General features: G+C 41.6%; 3 non-coding genes across 3 annotated transcripts; all 3 read left to right on the top strand.

The window, feature by feature from the left end:
* Positions 1-210: 210 nt before the first annotated feature.
* On the top strand, positions 211-292 carry trnal-cag (transfer RNA leucine (anticodon CAG)). Its single transcript has one exon. It is a non-coding gene; the product is annotated as a tRNA-Leu (tRNA).
* Positions 293-562: 270 nt separating this feature from the next.
* Positions 563-643, top strand: trnas-aga (transfer RNA serine (anticodon AGA)). The gene has a single exon. It is a non-coding gene; the product is annotated as a tRNA-Ser (tRNA).
* An 885-nt stretch (positions 644-1,528) lies between these two features.
* trnal-cag (transfer RNA leucine (anticodon CAG)) lies at positions 1,529-1,611 on the top strand. Its single transcript has one exon. It is a non-coding gene; the product is annotated as a tRNA-Leu (tRNA).
* The last annotated feature ends 10,716 nt before the right edge of the window (positions 1,612-12,327 follow it).

Raw genomic sequence — 12,327 nt, 5'->3', positions numbered from 1 at the left:
CAATGACGATTTACTGTACTCTTTTCCATTGAAGGCCATATTGAGGTTAAATCAATGACTGGAGTTTTTCATTGATAAAACAAATGACTATTGAAATGCAAGTCGGTATCGTGGCATAATTTTACTGGTCTCTGTGGTGATTGTGTTGCTGTTGCCTATTTCTACTTTTACCATAATCTTTAACCGATACCCGGTTACGGTGTAGCTGTAGTCAGGATGGCCGAGTGGTCTAAGGCGCTGCGTTCAGGTCGCAGTCTCCCATGGAGGCGTGGGTTCAAATCCCCTTCTGACACTTGTTTAGTGCCTCTCAGGAGTCATGCTGCTTAGCAGTAATAATAAGATGATGAAATAACAATTTATAATAAACACTCTGAAATGAAAACCTTCTGGAGCTGACAAAGATCAAGGAAATTAGAAAACAGATGTACTTAATAATGAATGAGGGGAACAATTCATTTTATTGCATTATAATGAGTAATGAGTTACTGCATTGTCCTTTCAGTTGTAAAATTATCACTTTCTGTAGGCTATGCCTGGTGGCCCATTCACTGCTGACAAGACTCTTGTCGTGGCCGAGTGCTTAGGCGATGGACTAGAAATCCACTAGGATCTTCCTGCGCAGGTTCGAATCCTGCCGACAACGAAATTGAATTTTCTTGACCCCTCCGAGGTTGAAGTTTAGTCGTGTTTCTTATACCAATCATATCCTCTCAGATCTCCACAAGTACATAGGGATTAGTTGTCCATTTGGGATAGGATCCCACCTCACACCTTTACACACCTGGTTATCCATCCTTCTAGCTCTATAGGCCACAGTAGCATAGGTTACAGGTTTGTAGTCAGCCACAGATTTCAGGTGAGATCCCATGATACACTCACGATTCTCATGATTCTCATGAATACCATTAAGCCATTTTCTAAGATTTCCCCCATTTTGACATGTGGAACCTGTTGTCACTCTTACCCTGACGGATAGCTCCAGACACTTTTTTGGTCCTATCTGAGGCATTTTTAAATTCATGTCAAAATGGCCATATTCTGAAGACACTCTTAAAATCTGCATGGTAATCGAACTGGCCACATCTAAAGTCAAGCCACAGGTCACAGGTGAGCTGCCTTGTTAAACCCTAAAAATAAATAATAACACGATTGCGTTGAAAATACCCATTAAGCCATTTGTTAAGATTTCCCCCATGTGGACCTGTTGTCACTCTTACCCTGATGATTGCTGATATTTACAGACACTTTTTCGGTCTTATCTGAGGAATTTTATCATTTATATCAGAATGGCCATATTCTGAGGCCAGTTTAGCGTTCATTCAATGACGATTTACTACTCTTTTCCATTGAAGGCCATATTGAGGTTAAATCAATGACTGGAGTTTTTCATTGATAAAAACAAATGACTATTGAAAGTGCAAGTCGGTATCGTGCATAAATTTACTGGTCTCTGTGGTGATTGCGTTGCTGTGCCTATTTCTACTTTTTCCCCATACTCTTTATCCCGATACCCAGGTACTGTGCTGTAGTCAGGATGGCCGAGCCGTCTAAGGCGCTGCGTTCAGGTCGCAGTCTCCCATGGAGGCGTGGGTTCACATCCCACTTCTGACAGTTGTTTAGTGCCTCTCAGGAGTCATGCTGCTTAGCAGTAATAATAAGATGATGAAATAACAATTTATAATAAACACTCTCAAATGCAAACCTTCTGGAGCTGAGCAAAGATCAAGGAAAATAAGAAAACAGCTCTACTTAATAACAAATGAATGAGGGGAACATTTCATGATGTACCAATACTATTAATGTACTGGTACCGAATACAAACATGAGTGTACAAAACATTCACAGTGATGATGGCCCATGTTGACTCCAATGCTTCCCACAGTTGTGTCAAGTTGGCTGTATGTCTTTTGAGTGGTGGACCATTCTTGATACACACGGGAAACTGTTGAGCGTAAAAATACAGCAGCGGTGCAGTTCTTGACACAAACTGGTACCCCTGGCACCGACTACCATGCCCCGTTGAAAGGCACGTAAATATTTTGTCTTGCCCATTCACCCTCTGAATGGCACACATACACAATCCAAGTCTAAATTGTCTCAAGCCTTACAATATTTTTTTATCTATACTGATTTAGGTGGATTTAACTAGTGACATCCATAAGGGATTATAGCTTTAACCTGGATTCACCTGGTCAGCATATGTCATGGAAAGAGCAGGTGTTGTTAATGTTTTATACACTCAGTGTAAATTAGTTATTTTCAACCATTAACTGGGGCCTTGTTGAGACCTTATCTAAGTTAGTAATGGCTGATTGACAATAAAGTATTATTTTGATGTATGGAAAATATATGGTATGCAATTCCTATGTAGAGAAGGTTCTCTCTGGTAGTTGTTCAATATGACTTCAACTTTTACAGGGTACTGTGGTAAAATAGATGTTTAATCTCAGTGTGACTCCCTGTTTAAATAAAAGTTCAATAAAATTTTAAAAACATCAACACACACACAGGATATGGGGTACACATGCTATCACATCATTACATATTAGGCCCTACTGGACCTGCATTCCAGCACCATTCCAGCATCTGGAATTGACTCATGTTTGAGGTGGGGCATCAATACATGTGGGGGAAGAGGTGGCTGTCGAATGTATGATTCTGATATGTACAGGTAAGTTTATGTTTGTGTCCGTAATCTGAGGAGTGTTTGAATATGAATGAGCAGCAGTGTTGTGATCTGTCCTATCCCGTCCTTGCAGAGTGATCTTCCTTGGCCTTCCGTGAACTTCACATGTCTCGGTGGTTCCTCCTCAGGAGGGAGGGAGACACCACCACGGGACAGACCCCACACTCACCGCTAGAGATCGAACTTCAGAATCCCTCCAAAACCACTGAACCCCTCAACACACCGAAAGAGTTTATGATGCACACCCTTAGAGGGAGCCGGAACAGGATAACTCCCTCCACCCTCACAAAGACACAGAGGAGGATGAACTATCCAACACCCAGGGAGAGAGAACGAGTGACCTCAGCCGAACACAGTCCGAAAGAGGAGGTGGAAGAGGCATTCGATAGAGGAGGAGGTTACCCCAGAGGCCATTCCTCCTGTTCATGTGAGCAAGAAAGAGCAGATGGCTTCTGATCAGCCAAATGGCAGGCAGAGGGAGAGGTCATAGTGATTCACACCCACAGAGAAAGACAACCCACACAAGCTCTTGGTTGAGATGAACCACACAGAGGTAGAGGCAGAGGGCTTTCAGGGCTAGCCAGTCAGCCTGCCTGCTCTAAATCCTCAAGTCAATTGTATTTAAATTCATGTTCATTAAAGATTTGTATTCAATAATTGAAAAGTCCCATTTACTTAATGATCATTTTTCACTGTCTTCAACCCTCAAGAACCAGGGTGAGTCTGGGTCACCCTTTTACTGAGCAAACAGAACTTGCATATCGTCAAAGATCTTTTAACCTTGCTTGAATAAAACAATGCATTTTTTATAGTGAGCAAGAGTTGGGCTTTTTCCTTTTCTACGATGATTGCAAATATTTGGTTGCACCTCAACTCAACGTTGGTTGAGCGCCCTCCGTTTTTTGTTGTCAAATAAGACATGTTTTTTTTAAATGTACAAAGTAAATTATTCAAAGCATCAACATTGGGATGTGTCCCACTTATTTACACAACCTAATCCACACTTGCAAAGTGAAAGTTTATAGAAAAGTTAAGAAATTAAGTAGTAAACAGAAGAAAAGCAGAATTGAGTTCAATTATAATGTGAATAATTTAATGCTCTATGGTTCAATCCCTTTTCTGCAGGTGTAATGAATAATTAATATTGTTCGTCCTCTTCCTTGTGGCAGGCGCAGCAGCACACTGCCCTCCAAAGTCTGCAAAATAATCGCCGGACTGCCCCTTTTCTAGCTCTGCATGGAACATCCAGTGTCACATCCTTGGTGACGTGTGGGGTGACATCCGGGATGACCACAGCAACATCCTCTGGAAAGGGAAAAAAGAGGATCAGAATGTAAACTAATGCAAACCGTAGCTTTGGAGAAGGACTGACTGGCCAGTTGAAAGGTTCTACTAAGATGTCATGACAAACGACACCTGTCAGAGTGCTCTCTAAGTGTTACTCACCTGCTTGGATGTCAGCTGGCAGAGTGGCGAAGGCATCCATCGTGAGAGTCCTTTCTTCAGGTGTGACGTCCACAACCTCCAAGAGGGAAGAGATGGGCTCTGCCTCTGTATTAGGGGTGATGTCCACCACATTCAGGTGGGAAGAAGCCGGATCTGCCTCTGTATTAGGGGTGATGTCCACCACATTCAGGTGGAAAGAAGCCGGATCTGCCTCTGTGTTAGTGGTGATGTCTTGAACCTCCAGGTGGGAAGAAGCCGGATCTGCCTCTGTGTTAGTGGTGATGTCTTGAACCTCCAGGTGGGAAGAACCCGGATCTGCCTCTGTGTTAGTGGTGATGTCCACAACCTCCAGGTGGGAAGAACCCGGATCTGCCTCTGTGTTAGTGGTGATGTCCACAACCTCCAGGTGGGAAGAAGCCGGATCTGCCTCTGTCTTAGGGGTGATGTCCTCAACCTCCAGGTGGGAAGAAGCCGGGTCTGTATTGTGGGTGAAAACAACAATCCTGATGAGCTCTACTACTACAAGGCACCAAGATGTCATCAGAACAGGCATCTGTCAGAGTGCTCTCTATCATTTCTACTCACCTGCTTGGATGCCAGCTGGTAGTGTGGTGGAAACGGCCACCGCGAGCACAGGGGGGACTGGTAGGGTGGCTGCAGGGGGCTGGAAGCAGCTCTGCACCTTGTCAGCCACAAAGCCACAGACAGAGCTCATATAAAAAGGTCTCTGCAGGTCATCTGTGGAGAAGGACTGACTGATTCTCCCGAGGATCGACCGCACAGAGTCAAAAGCAGCAGCCCGGGAGAAAGGGATGTGAGGGGAAGGGTCCTTTAACATGCAGGAGAGCTTCTCCACTACGGCCGCCACCATGCCCACGGCCATCACGCTTATTAGGATTGGGTGCTCTGAATGGCCTTCCTCTGGCTGAAGCCACAGGGCCAGGAGGAGCCTGGGCACCACCTCCACCACCACCTGAGATGGGCTGAGCAGGTTGCTACGGGGCTCATTGAACTGCTCGCCCGGAATGCTTCTCACAGCTTTCTCCACGATGCTGTGGACCTTAGGATCGCTGAAATCAACAAAAAGGAGAAGACAACGCTAAACGATGTGCAATGTGCTCACAGAGAACACTGTCTTAGTCTGTTTCTGCGTAGTTCCAGATGTGTAGATAAATGGATCAAGTCATATGCAGGGCAGTACATGGAACTCACATGTCAGCTGGCGAGGTGGGGTGCATGGAGCGGCGGAGCTTGCAGAAAGCCTCGTGCTCTATGTTCATCATTTTTAGGCAAGTGTTTACTTCCCAGGCCTGCAGTATGAAACAGGAAGTCCCATTGGTGTAATTTCACAACAGATCTATTCTGCTGTGCTAACTCGTTGTTGAAAGGCTAGTAAAGAGCTCACTAACTTGTAGTATGTCTCTTAACTCTCATTCTCTTACCAGCCGAGCGAGGTCGTTTCCTTCCTCCAGGGTTTCCTTCCACACCCTTCAAATAAAACACAGAGCAATTCAACTTTCCTGGCATCTGATTTTTCTGTTGTTTATTTTACCCACATCTCCTGGAGTGCTGCTGGTTGCAGGGAATGGCAGTGAAGGTGAGTGCTGACGTGGTACTCACCTCTCCCTAAGAGATTTTTTGCCCTGAGACACCAGCCAGTTGCTCATGTGCTCCATGGTGACATGGGGAGGGACCTGGCCTTGACTCTGGAGCAGCAGATAGTGGACCATGAGCTTCTTCTGCAAGATGAGGTAAGGTGTGAGACCGTGCCACGAAATACCATATCATGTGCTTTCAGAAGGGCCTCTCGCAACATTACACAACTGCTCATGCCTCACAATTTGCAAGTGATTATTAAGAACTCTTATGACCACCTTCTCTAAACTGTCTTGCAATACAACTCTCTTTCTGTTGTTTATGTTTTTGTGGGATGAATTTTACCTGTTTATTGTAATATGTTTCCTCCCAGCAGGCCTGCAGAGTCTGAAAATAAAGACTGCTTCTACAGAATTCCTTTGAAAATAATGAAAATAATGATGCTCTGTTATGCACATTATGCACAGGCATTTACTGTATGCTAAAATTAATTTCTCCAAAGATTACCTTTGTGGGACCATATGTGAACTCCGGAATGCACCAAACCCTATCCATGGTAAGATGGGGAAGAAATGCAGCGCTATAGATATACGGGATGCTCTAGAGATAACAGGAATGACTTAAAGTCGCGAATGATCAATGACTGTGGAGTCGTCCAATATGCTGCACTTAGAATTGAGTTGTAGGGATGTTTGGCGCAAAATAGAATGTTTACATTCTATTGCCATGGAGAAATGGAATGTGTAGAACCTGTATAAATGGGTATGCTTCTATGTCTTTATTTCGTGAAAGATTAAACTCCTTATTATGTCATAATGTGTATATGAGGATGTAGGACCCCGTCCCGATTCATGACGCGATTATCCAGGTGCATGTTGTTTAGACCAACTAACCCAACCTTGCCTTACAAGTTAAATACATTGTTTATATATGCCTATGTAGCGTGGTTAGTTCTGCATTGTGTACTTTTAATTGGGACGCTGCCACAACTGGAGGTCTGCTAGTTGAATTATTTTTTATTTGCCCTGCACACGAAGAGACAACACACATTATGTTAACCCTTGGCGCAGTCCTGGCTCTCAGGAACCTGCGCAAGCACATGGACACTCACTCAAAAACTGTCCCAAGTACTCACAAGTTACAATAGATACCCTAGTTAGCGAGCTTTGTGAACCTTGTTAACATAAATCTTTATATTACCCACATTGTAACAAATGTATGGTGCATAACAGTACCTTGTGTAACATTACCACGGTTTTATATTGAACAATTTCGGAGCAAAGGGCAACATACCTTGCAAGCCGAAGGTCAGGCAAAAGAGAACAATAAGGGGGTATGGAAATACAGATAACCTGCGATGGACCAAACCAAAATATACAATCACATGTATGTACAATATTGATATGAAAAAGTGTTTTTACACCAAAGAAAAACATTAGCTATGCAGCTGTAATTCAAGAAAAAAAATACACTGAATTATTATTATTATCAAATTATTAACTTCCCCTCTTGACCTGGCCTATTTGAATTGGTCCTTGTTTGCAATTTGGTGCATAATCTAGGGGAACAACATCACACTGCTCCACCTATACAAATCTATCGACCACATCCATTTAAAGCAATGATTGTCAATTGAAAATGTGGTTGTTGTGTTATCCTGTTATCCTCTTAAGCACATTATTACAATATTTCCAAGCTCTGAATTGACACAAGGAACACCTTTGCAAAGATATTCGGTTAAAAACAAGAGTATGAATTACAATAAACGTATGATTTGGATTGTATGCATAATAGTGTAGTAAACAGTATCGCTCAGCGCGGGAACTTTTGGTGTTTGGAAAGTATCCGTTATAAGTCTCCATGACACGTATCACTTCGTTGTCTTGTTGGTAATAGTAAAAATGCATGACAGTCCGCATTGTAATGATCTAACAGGTGTTTTTCATGTTGTTTGTCACATTAAACAGACATTTGAGATCGGAATTGCTTACAGTTGTACCTACGACCTCAACACCCAATCTACTCACACGCGCAAATACTCACATTCAGACTCATACATACAGCTGTCCTTCTCTCCCCTTACATTCTTTGGTCTCATTTTTTTTTAACATTTGTCAGAGAAAATGACCAATTTGTGTATATTGCACCTTGCACTGACTTTACTGAACTCTGGATAAAACGAACATTGCTGCTGGGTGAGGACATCTGACAATGTGCTCTCCCGTCCATTAGACATTTTGTCTGCAGGAACTCGCTCTTTTTCACTCGGTCCACTCGTCCATGTGCCGATGTATTTGTGGCATGATGTGAACAGTACACATTTGTTGCACTACCAAGGTCTAATGGTTTTAAATGACTGTTTTGTATTGTCTGGAAACTCACTTGTAGAATTCGCTTGCGGTAGGTCTCTTAAAAAAGAGAAGCCGTACAATGTTATTAAACCGAGGTGCCTAGTTATTCTTCTTTTGTTGATATCAGGTAATGTGCAACCTAACCCTGGCCCTGATATACAATGTCTCCAAACCCCCTCTGATTTTAAATCAAGATCTGGTTTTGGTATTTTTCATTTAAATGTACGCAGCCTGTTGTCAAAAATTGATGGGTTTAGGATTTGGGCTAAATCAACTGATGCTGATGTAATTGTGTTTTCTGAATCCTGGCTCAGCAAGTCTGTTTTTGTGGTTACAATTTTTATCGCACTGATCGTTTTAAGAAAGGTGGGGGTGTGGCTATATATGTAAATACAAAAATTCCCTGTAAGTGTGACAAAGTCTGAAACTATATGTAAACAGTTGGAATTTCTTGCTTTGAATATTGACGTTTCAAAGGGTCTCTCTAACTCTCTATAACTGTGATTGGCTGTTATAGACCCCCCTGTGTTCTCGATGATGCATTTTCTTCTTTGACACACCTTATGTCTGAACTTCTTTACAGTGAAATGATCTTGATTGGTACTTGTCATGTCCTGACCTTAGTTCATTTTTTTATGTCTCTATTTTAGTTTGTTCAGGGCGTGAGTTGGGGTGGGCATTCTATGTTTTGTTCTGTGTGTTAGATTTCTATGTGTTTGGCCTGGTATGGTTTCCAATCAGAGGCAGCTGTCAATCGTTGTCTCTGATTGAGAACCATACTTATGCAGCCTGTTTTCCCACTATGGGTTGTGGGTAGTTTTCTGTTTTGTGTGTATTGCACCTTGCAGAACTGTTCGTTTGTTGTGTTGTTGTTTTGTTCAAGTATTCGTATTTATTAAAAGTATTATGTATACTTACCACGCTGCACCTTGGTCCTCTTCTCCTTCTCCCGACGACAATCGTTACAGACCCTAGAAAGTTTTGGAAGGCTATTAAGTCTATGTCTGGTAACAGTAATGTTAATGAATTACCGTCATGTGTTTTGAAGGACTCTGTTGCTGAATATGACAAAACTGAAATGCTGAATTGTTTCAATGAGTTACTTTGTATCATCTGGTAGGCTGTTTGATTCAGTGTCCTCTGTCTCTGTACAACCCTGTGTGGAGGAACCAGTGAGAGCTGGTCAAACTTTTAGCTTTTTGCCATTCTCAGTGCAGGTGGTACATAAACCCCAGAAATCCTTAGATCAGAGAAAGCCTGCAGGTCCTGATCTTTTGGATCCCTGCTTTTTAAATTTGGCAGATGATTTCATAGCTGAACCACTTACATATCTGTTCAATCTAACCCTGGAATGTAATTCCAAAGATCTGGAAATCAGAATTTGTCCTACCACTTTTAAAAGGGGGAGATCCAACTATTTTAAATAATTATAGGCCAATCTCAAAGCTGTCACCCCTGGTGAAAATACTTGAACCCCTTGTGAGTGAACAGCTAAATGAGTTTTTATTTACTAACTCTATTTTATTAATGTACCAATCGGGCTTCAGGAAGAAGCATAGCACAATTACAGCAGCCATGAAGGTTGTAAATGATATCACTGAAGCCCTTGACAAAAAACAGCACTGTGTCTCACTTTTTATAGATTTTTGTAAGGCTTTTGATACAGTTGATCATGCTATACTAAGGCAGGGATTGTCGAGTGTAGGTCTTTCAGAGCATGCAGTTGCATGGTTTGCTAACTATCTGTCTGATAGAACTTAGTGCACTCAATTTGATGGGCTTATGTCTGTTAAATAGTCTGTCTTTAATGGTGTGCCCCAAGGTTCTGTACTTGGTCCTCTCTTATTCACTATTTATATAAATAATTTAGACAAAAATGTCCAAAATGCGCAACTTCATTTTTATGCTGACGATACTGTTATTTACTGTTGTGCCTTGTCTCTTACAAAAGCTTTCCAGAACTTGCAAACTGCTTTTTATACTGTTCAACATACCTTGTGTCAATGGAAGCTTATCCTCAATACTGACAAAACTAAACAAATGGTGTTTTCTAAAGCAAGAAGTAGACCTCTAAATCTTTCACCTATTACCACCTGTCAGGGCAAAGAGATTGAGGTTGTAACCTCATATAAATATCTTGCAATTTTAATTGATGACGGCCTCTCTTAAATTGCATATTCAACAACTTACAAAATAATTGAAGCTGAAATTGGGATTTTATTTTAGGAATAAGGCCTGTTTTTCTTTTGAAGCCAGAAGGAGGCTAGTATCATCTACATTTATGCCTTTACTAGACTATGGGGATATTTTATATATGAATGCTTCCGCTCAGTGTTTGAGATCAATTGACACCCTTTACCATGGCACTTTGAGATTTATTTGCAAAACCCTTACGCACCACTACACTTTGTATACCAGGGTTGGCTGGCCTTCTCTAGTAACTCGTAGGCTCAGTCATTGGTATACTTTTATTTACAAAGCCAGCTTGGGTTTACTACCTTTTTATTTGGGCATTTTTATTGTTCAGAAATGTGGTGGGTACTCTCTTCGTTCGCTGGACTTTATCCTGCTAACTGTTCCAAATGTCCAGCTAAAGCTGTACAGTGTAGTTTGAGTAGTCCGTTTCAATTATTTGCAGATGTATTCCCTATTATTTACAAATCTAAAGATGTAACATTTGAAATGAATGTGGCAGAACAGTTTAGCATAGAGTTCCTGTGGGAGTCTTCTCCTTCAGTCTTTTTTCCTCCTTGGCCTCGTTTCTCATTACATGGGATTTCCCCAGTGCCAACTTCACATGAGATGGCCGCTGTCTACTGTCATGTAGTGCTGGATGACAGATATCGCTTGACCCCACACACAAACACACACATTGATGCTAATTTTTCACACACTTTTGAACATTGCACAACCTGCAACAAAACACTGAAAGAGCATTTTATTCCAAATGTGTTTGTGTTTGAATAAAGACCCGAAGAATGAAATCAATGTGTGGATGTTGATTGGACAATGTATATGTGCTTTGCGGAAGCCATTTTTTTTTGCATTCCCTGTAGCGTGTATTTTACTGGAGTATGATCAGATTGCTTTGTTTAAATCAGAAAAGTCTGGACACACCTACTCATTTAAGGGTTTTTCTTTCTTTTTACATTTTTTTACATTTTAGAATAATAGTGAAGACATCAAAACTATGAAATAGCACAATTGGAATCATGTAGTAAGCAAAAAAGTAGCCATCCTTCTCCTTGACCACTTTGCACACTCTTGGCATTCTCTCAAACCTGTTCATGAGCTAGTCACCTGGAATGCATTTCAATTAACAGGTGTACCTTCTTAAAAGTTAATTTGTGGAATTTCTTTCCTTCTTAAAGCGTTTGAGCCAATAGGTTGTGTTGAGACAAGGAAGGGATGGTTTACAGAAGATATCCCTATTTGGTAAAAGACCAAGTCTCAAATAAGCAAAGAGAAACAACCGTCCATCGTTACTTAAGACATGAAGGTCAGTCAATAAGGAACATTTCAAGAACTTTGAAAGATTCTTCTAGTGCAGTCGCAAAAACCATGAAGCGTTATGATGAATCTGGCTCTCACGAGGAAGACCCCAGAGTAACCTCTGCTCCAGAGGATACGTTTAGTAGAGTTAACTGCACCTCAGATTGGAGCCCAAATAAATGCTTCACAGAGTTCAAGAAACACACAACTCAACATGCACTGTTCAGAGGAGAATGTGTGAATCAGGCCTTCATAGTCAAATTGCTCCATTGAAACCACAACTAAAGGACGGACACCAAAAATAAGAAGAGACTTGCTTGGGCCAAGAAACAAGAGCAATGGACCTTAGACTGGTGGAAATCTGTACTTTGGTTTGATGAGTCCAAATTTGCGATTGTTGCCTTTCACTGTTTGTGTAAAGAATCCAGGGTGTTTAGTTGTGTCACGACTTCCGCCGAAGTTGGTGCCTCTCCTTGTTCCGGCGGCGTTCGGCGGTCATTGTCACCGGCTTTCTAGCTACCACCGATCTACGCTTCTTTTTCCATTTGTTTTGTCTTGATTGTACACACCTGGTTCCCATTACGTTATAATTATTTCCCTATTTAACCCTCTGGTTCCCATGATGTTTTGTGCGTGATTGTTCCTTGTTGAGTGTTAGTCTTCTGTGTCATTGTGTGTTTTTCCCTGCGTGGAATTTATGATTGTTTATTTTTCGAGTAAACTACGTTATTTTACTCAGTTCTGTGTCCTGCGCCT

The sequence above is a fragment of the Oncorhynchus kisutch genome, unplaced genomic scaffold, assembly GCF_002021735.2.
Source record: "Oncorhynchus kisutch isolate 150728-3 unplaced genomic scaffold, Okis_V2 scaffold990, whole genome shotgun sequence".
In the NCBI taxonomy this organism is placed as follows: domain Eukaryota; kingdom Metazoa; phylum Chordata; class Actinopteri; order Salmoniformes; family Salmonidae; genus Oncorhynchus; species Oncorhynchus kisutch.
The sequence above is the reverse complement of the archived record's forward strand: the minus strand, read 5'-3'. Positions and strand labels throughout refer to the sequence as shown.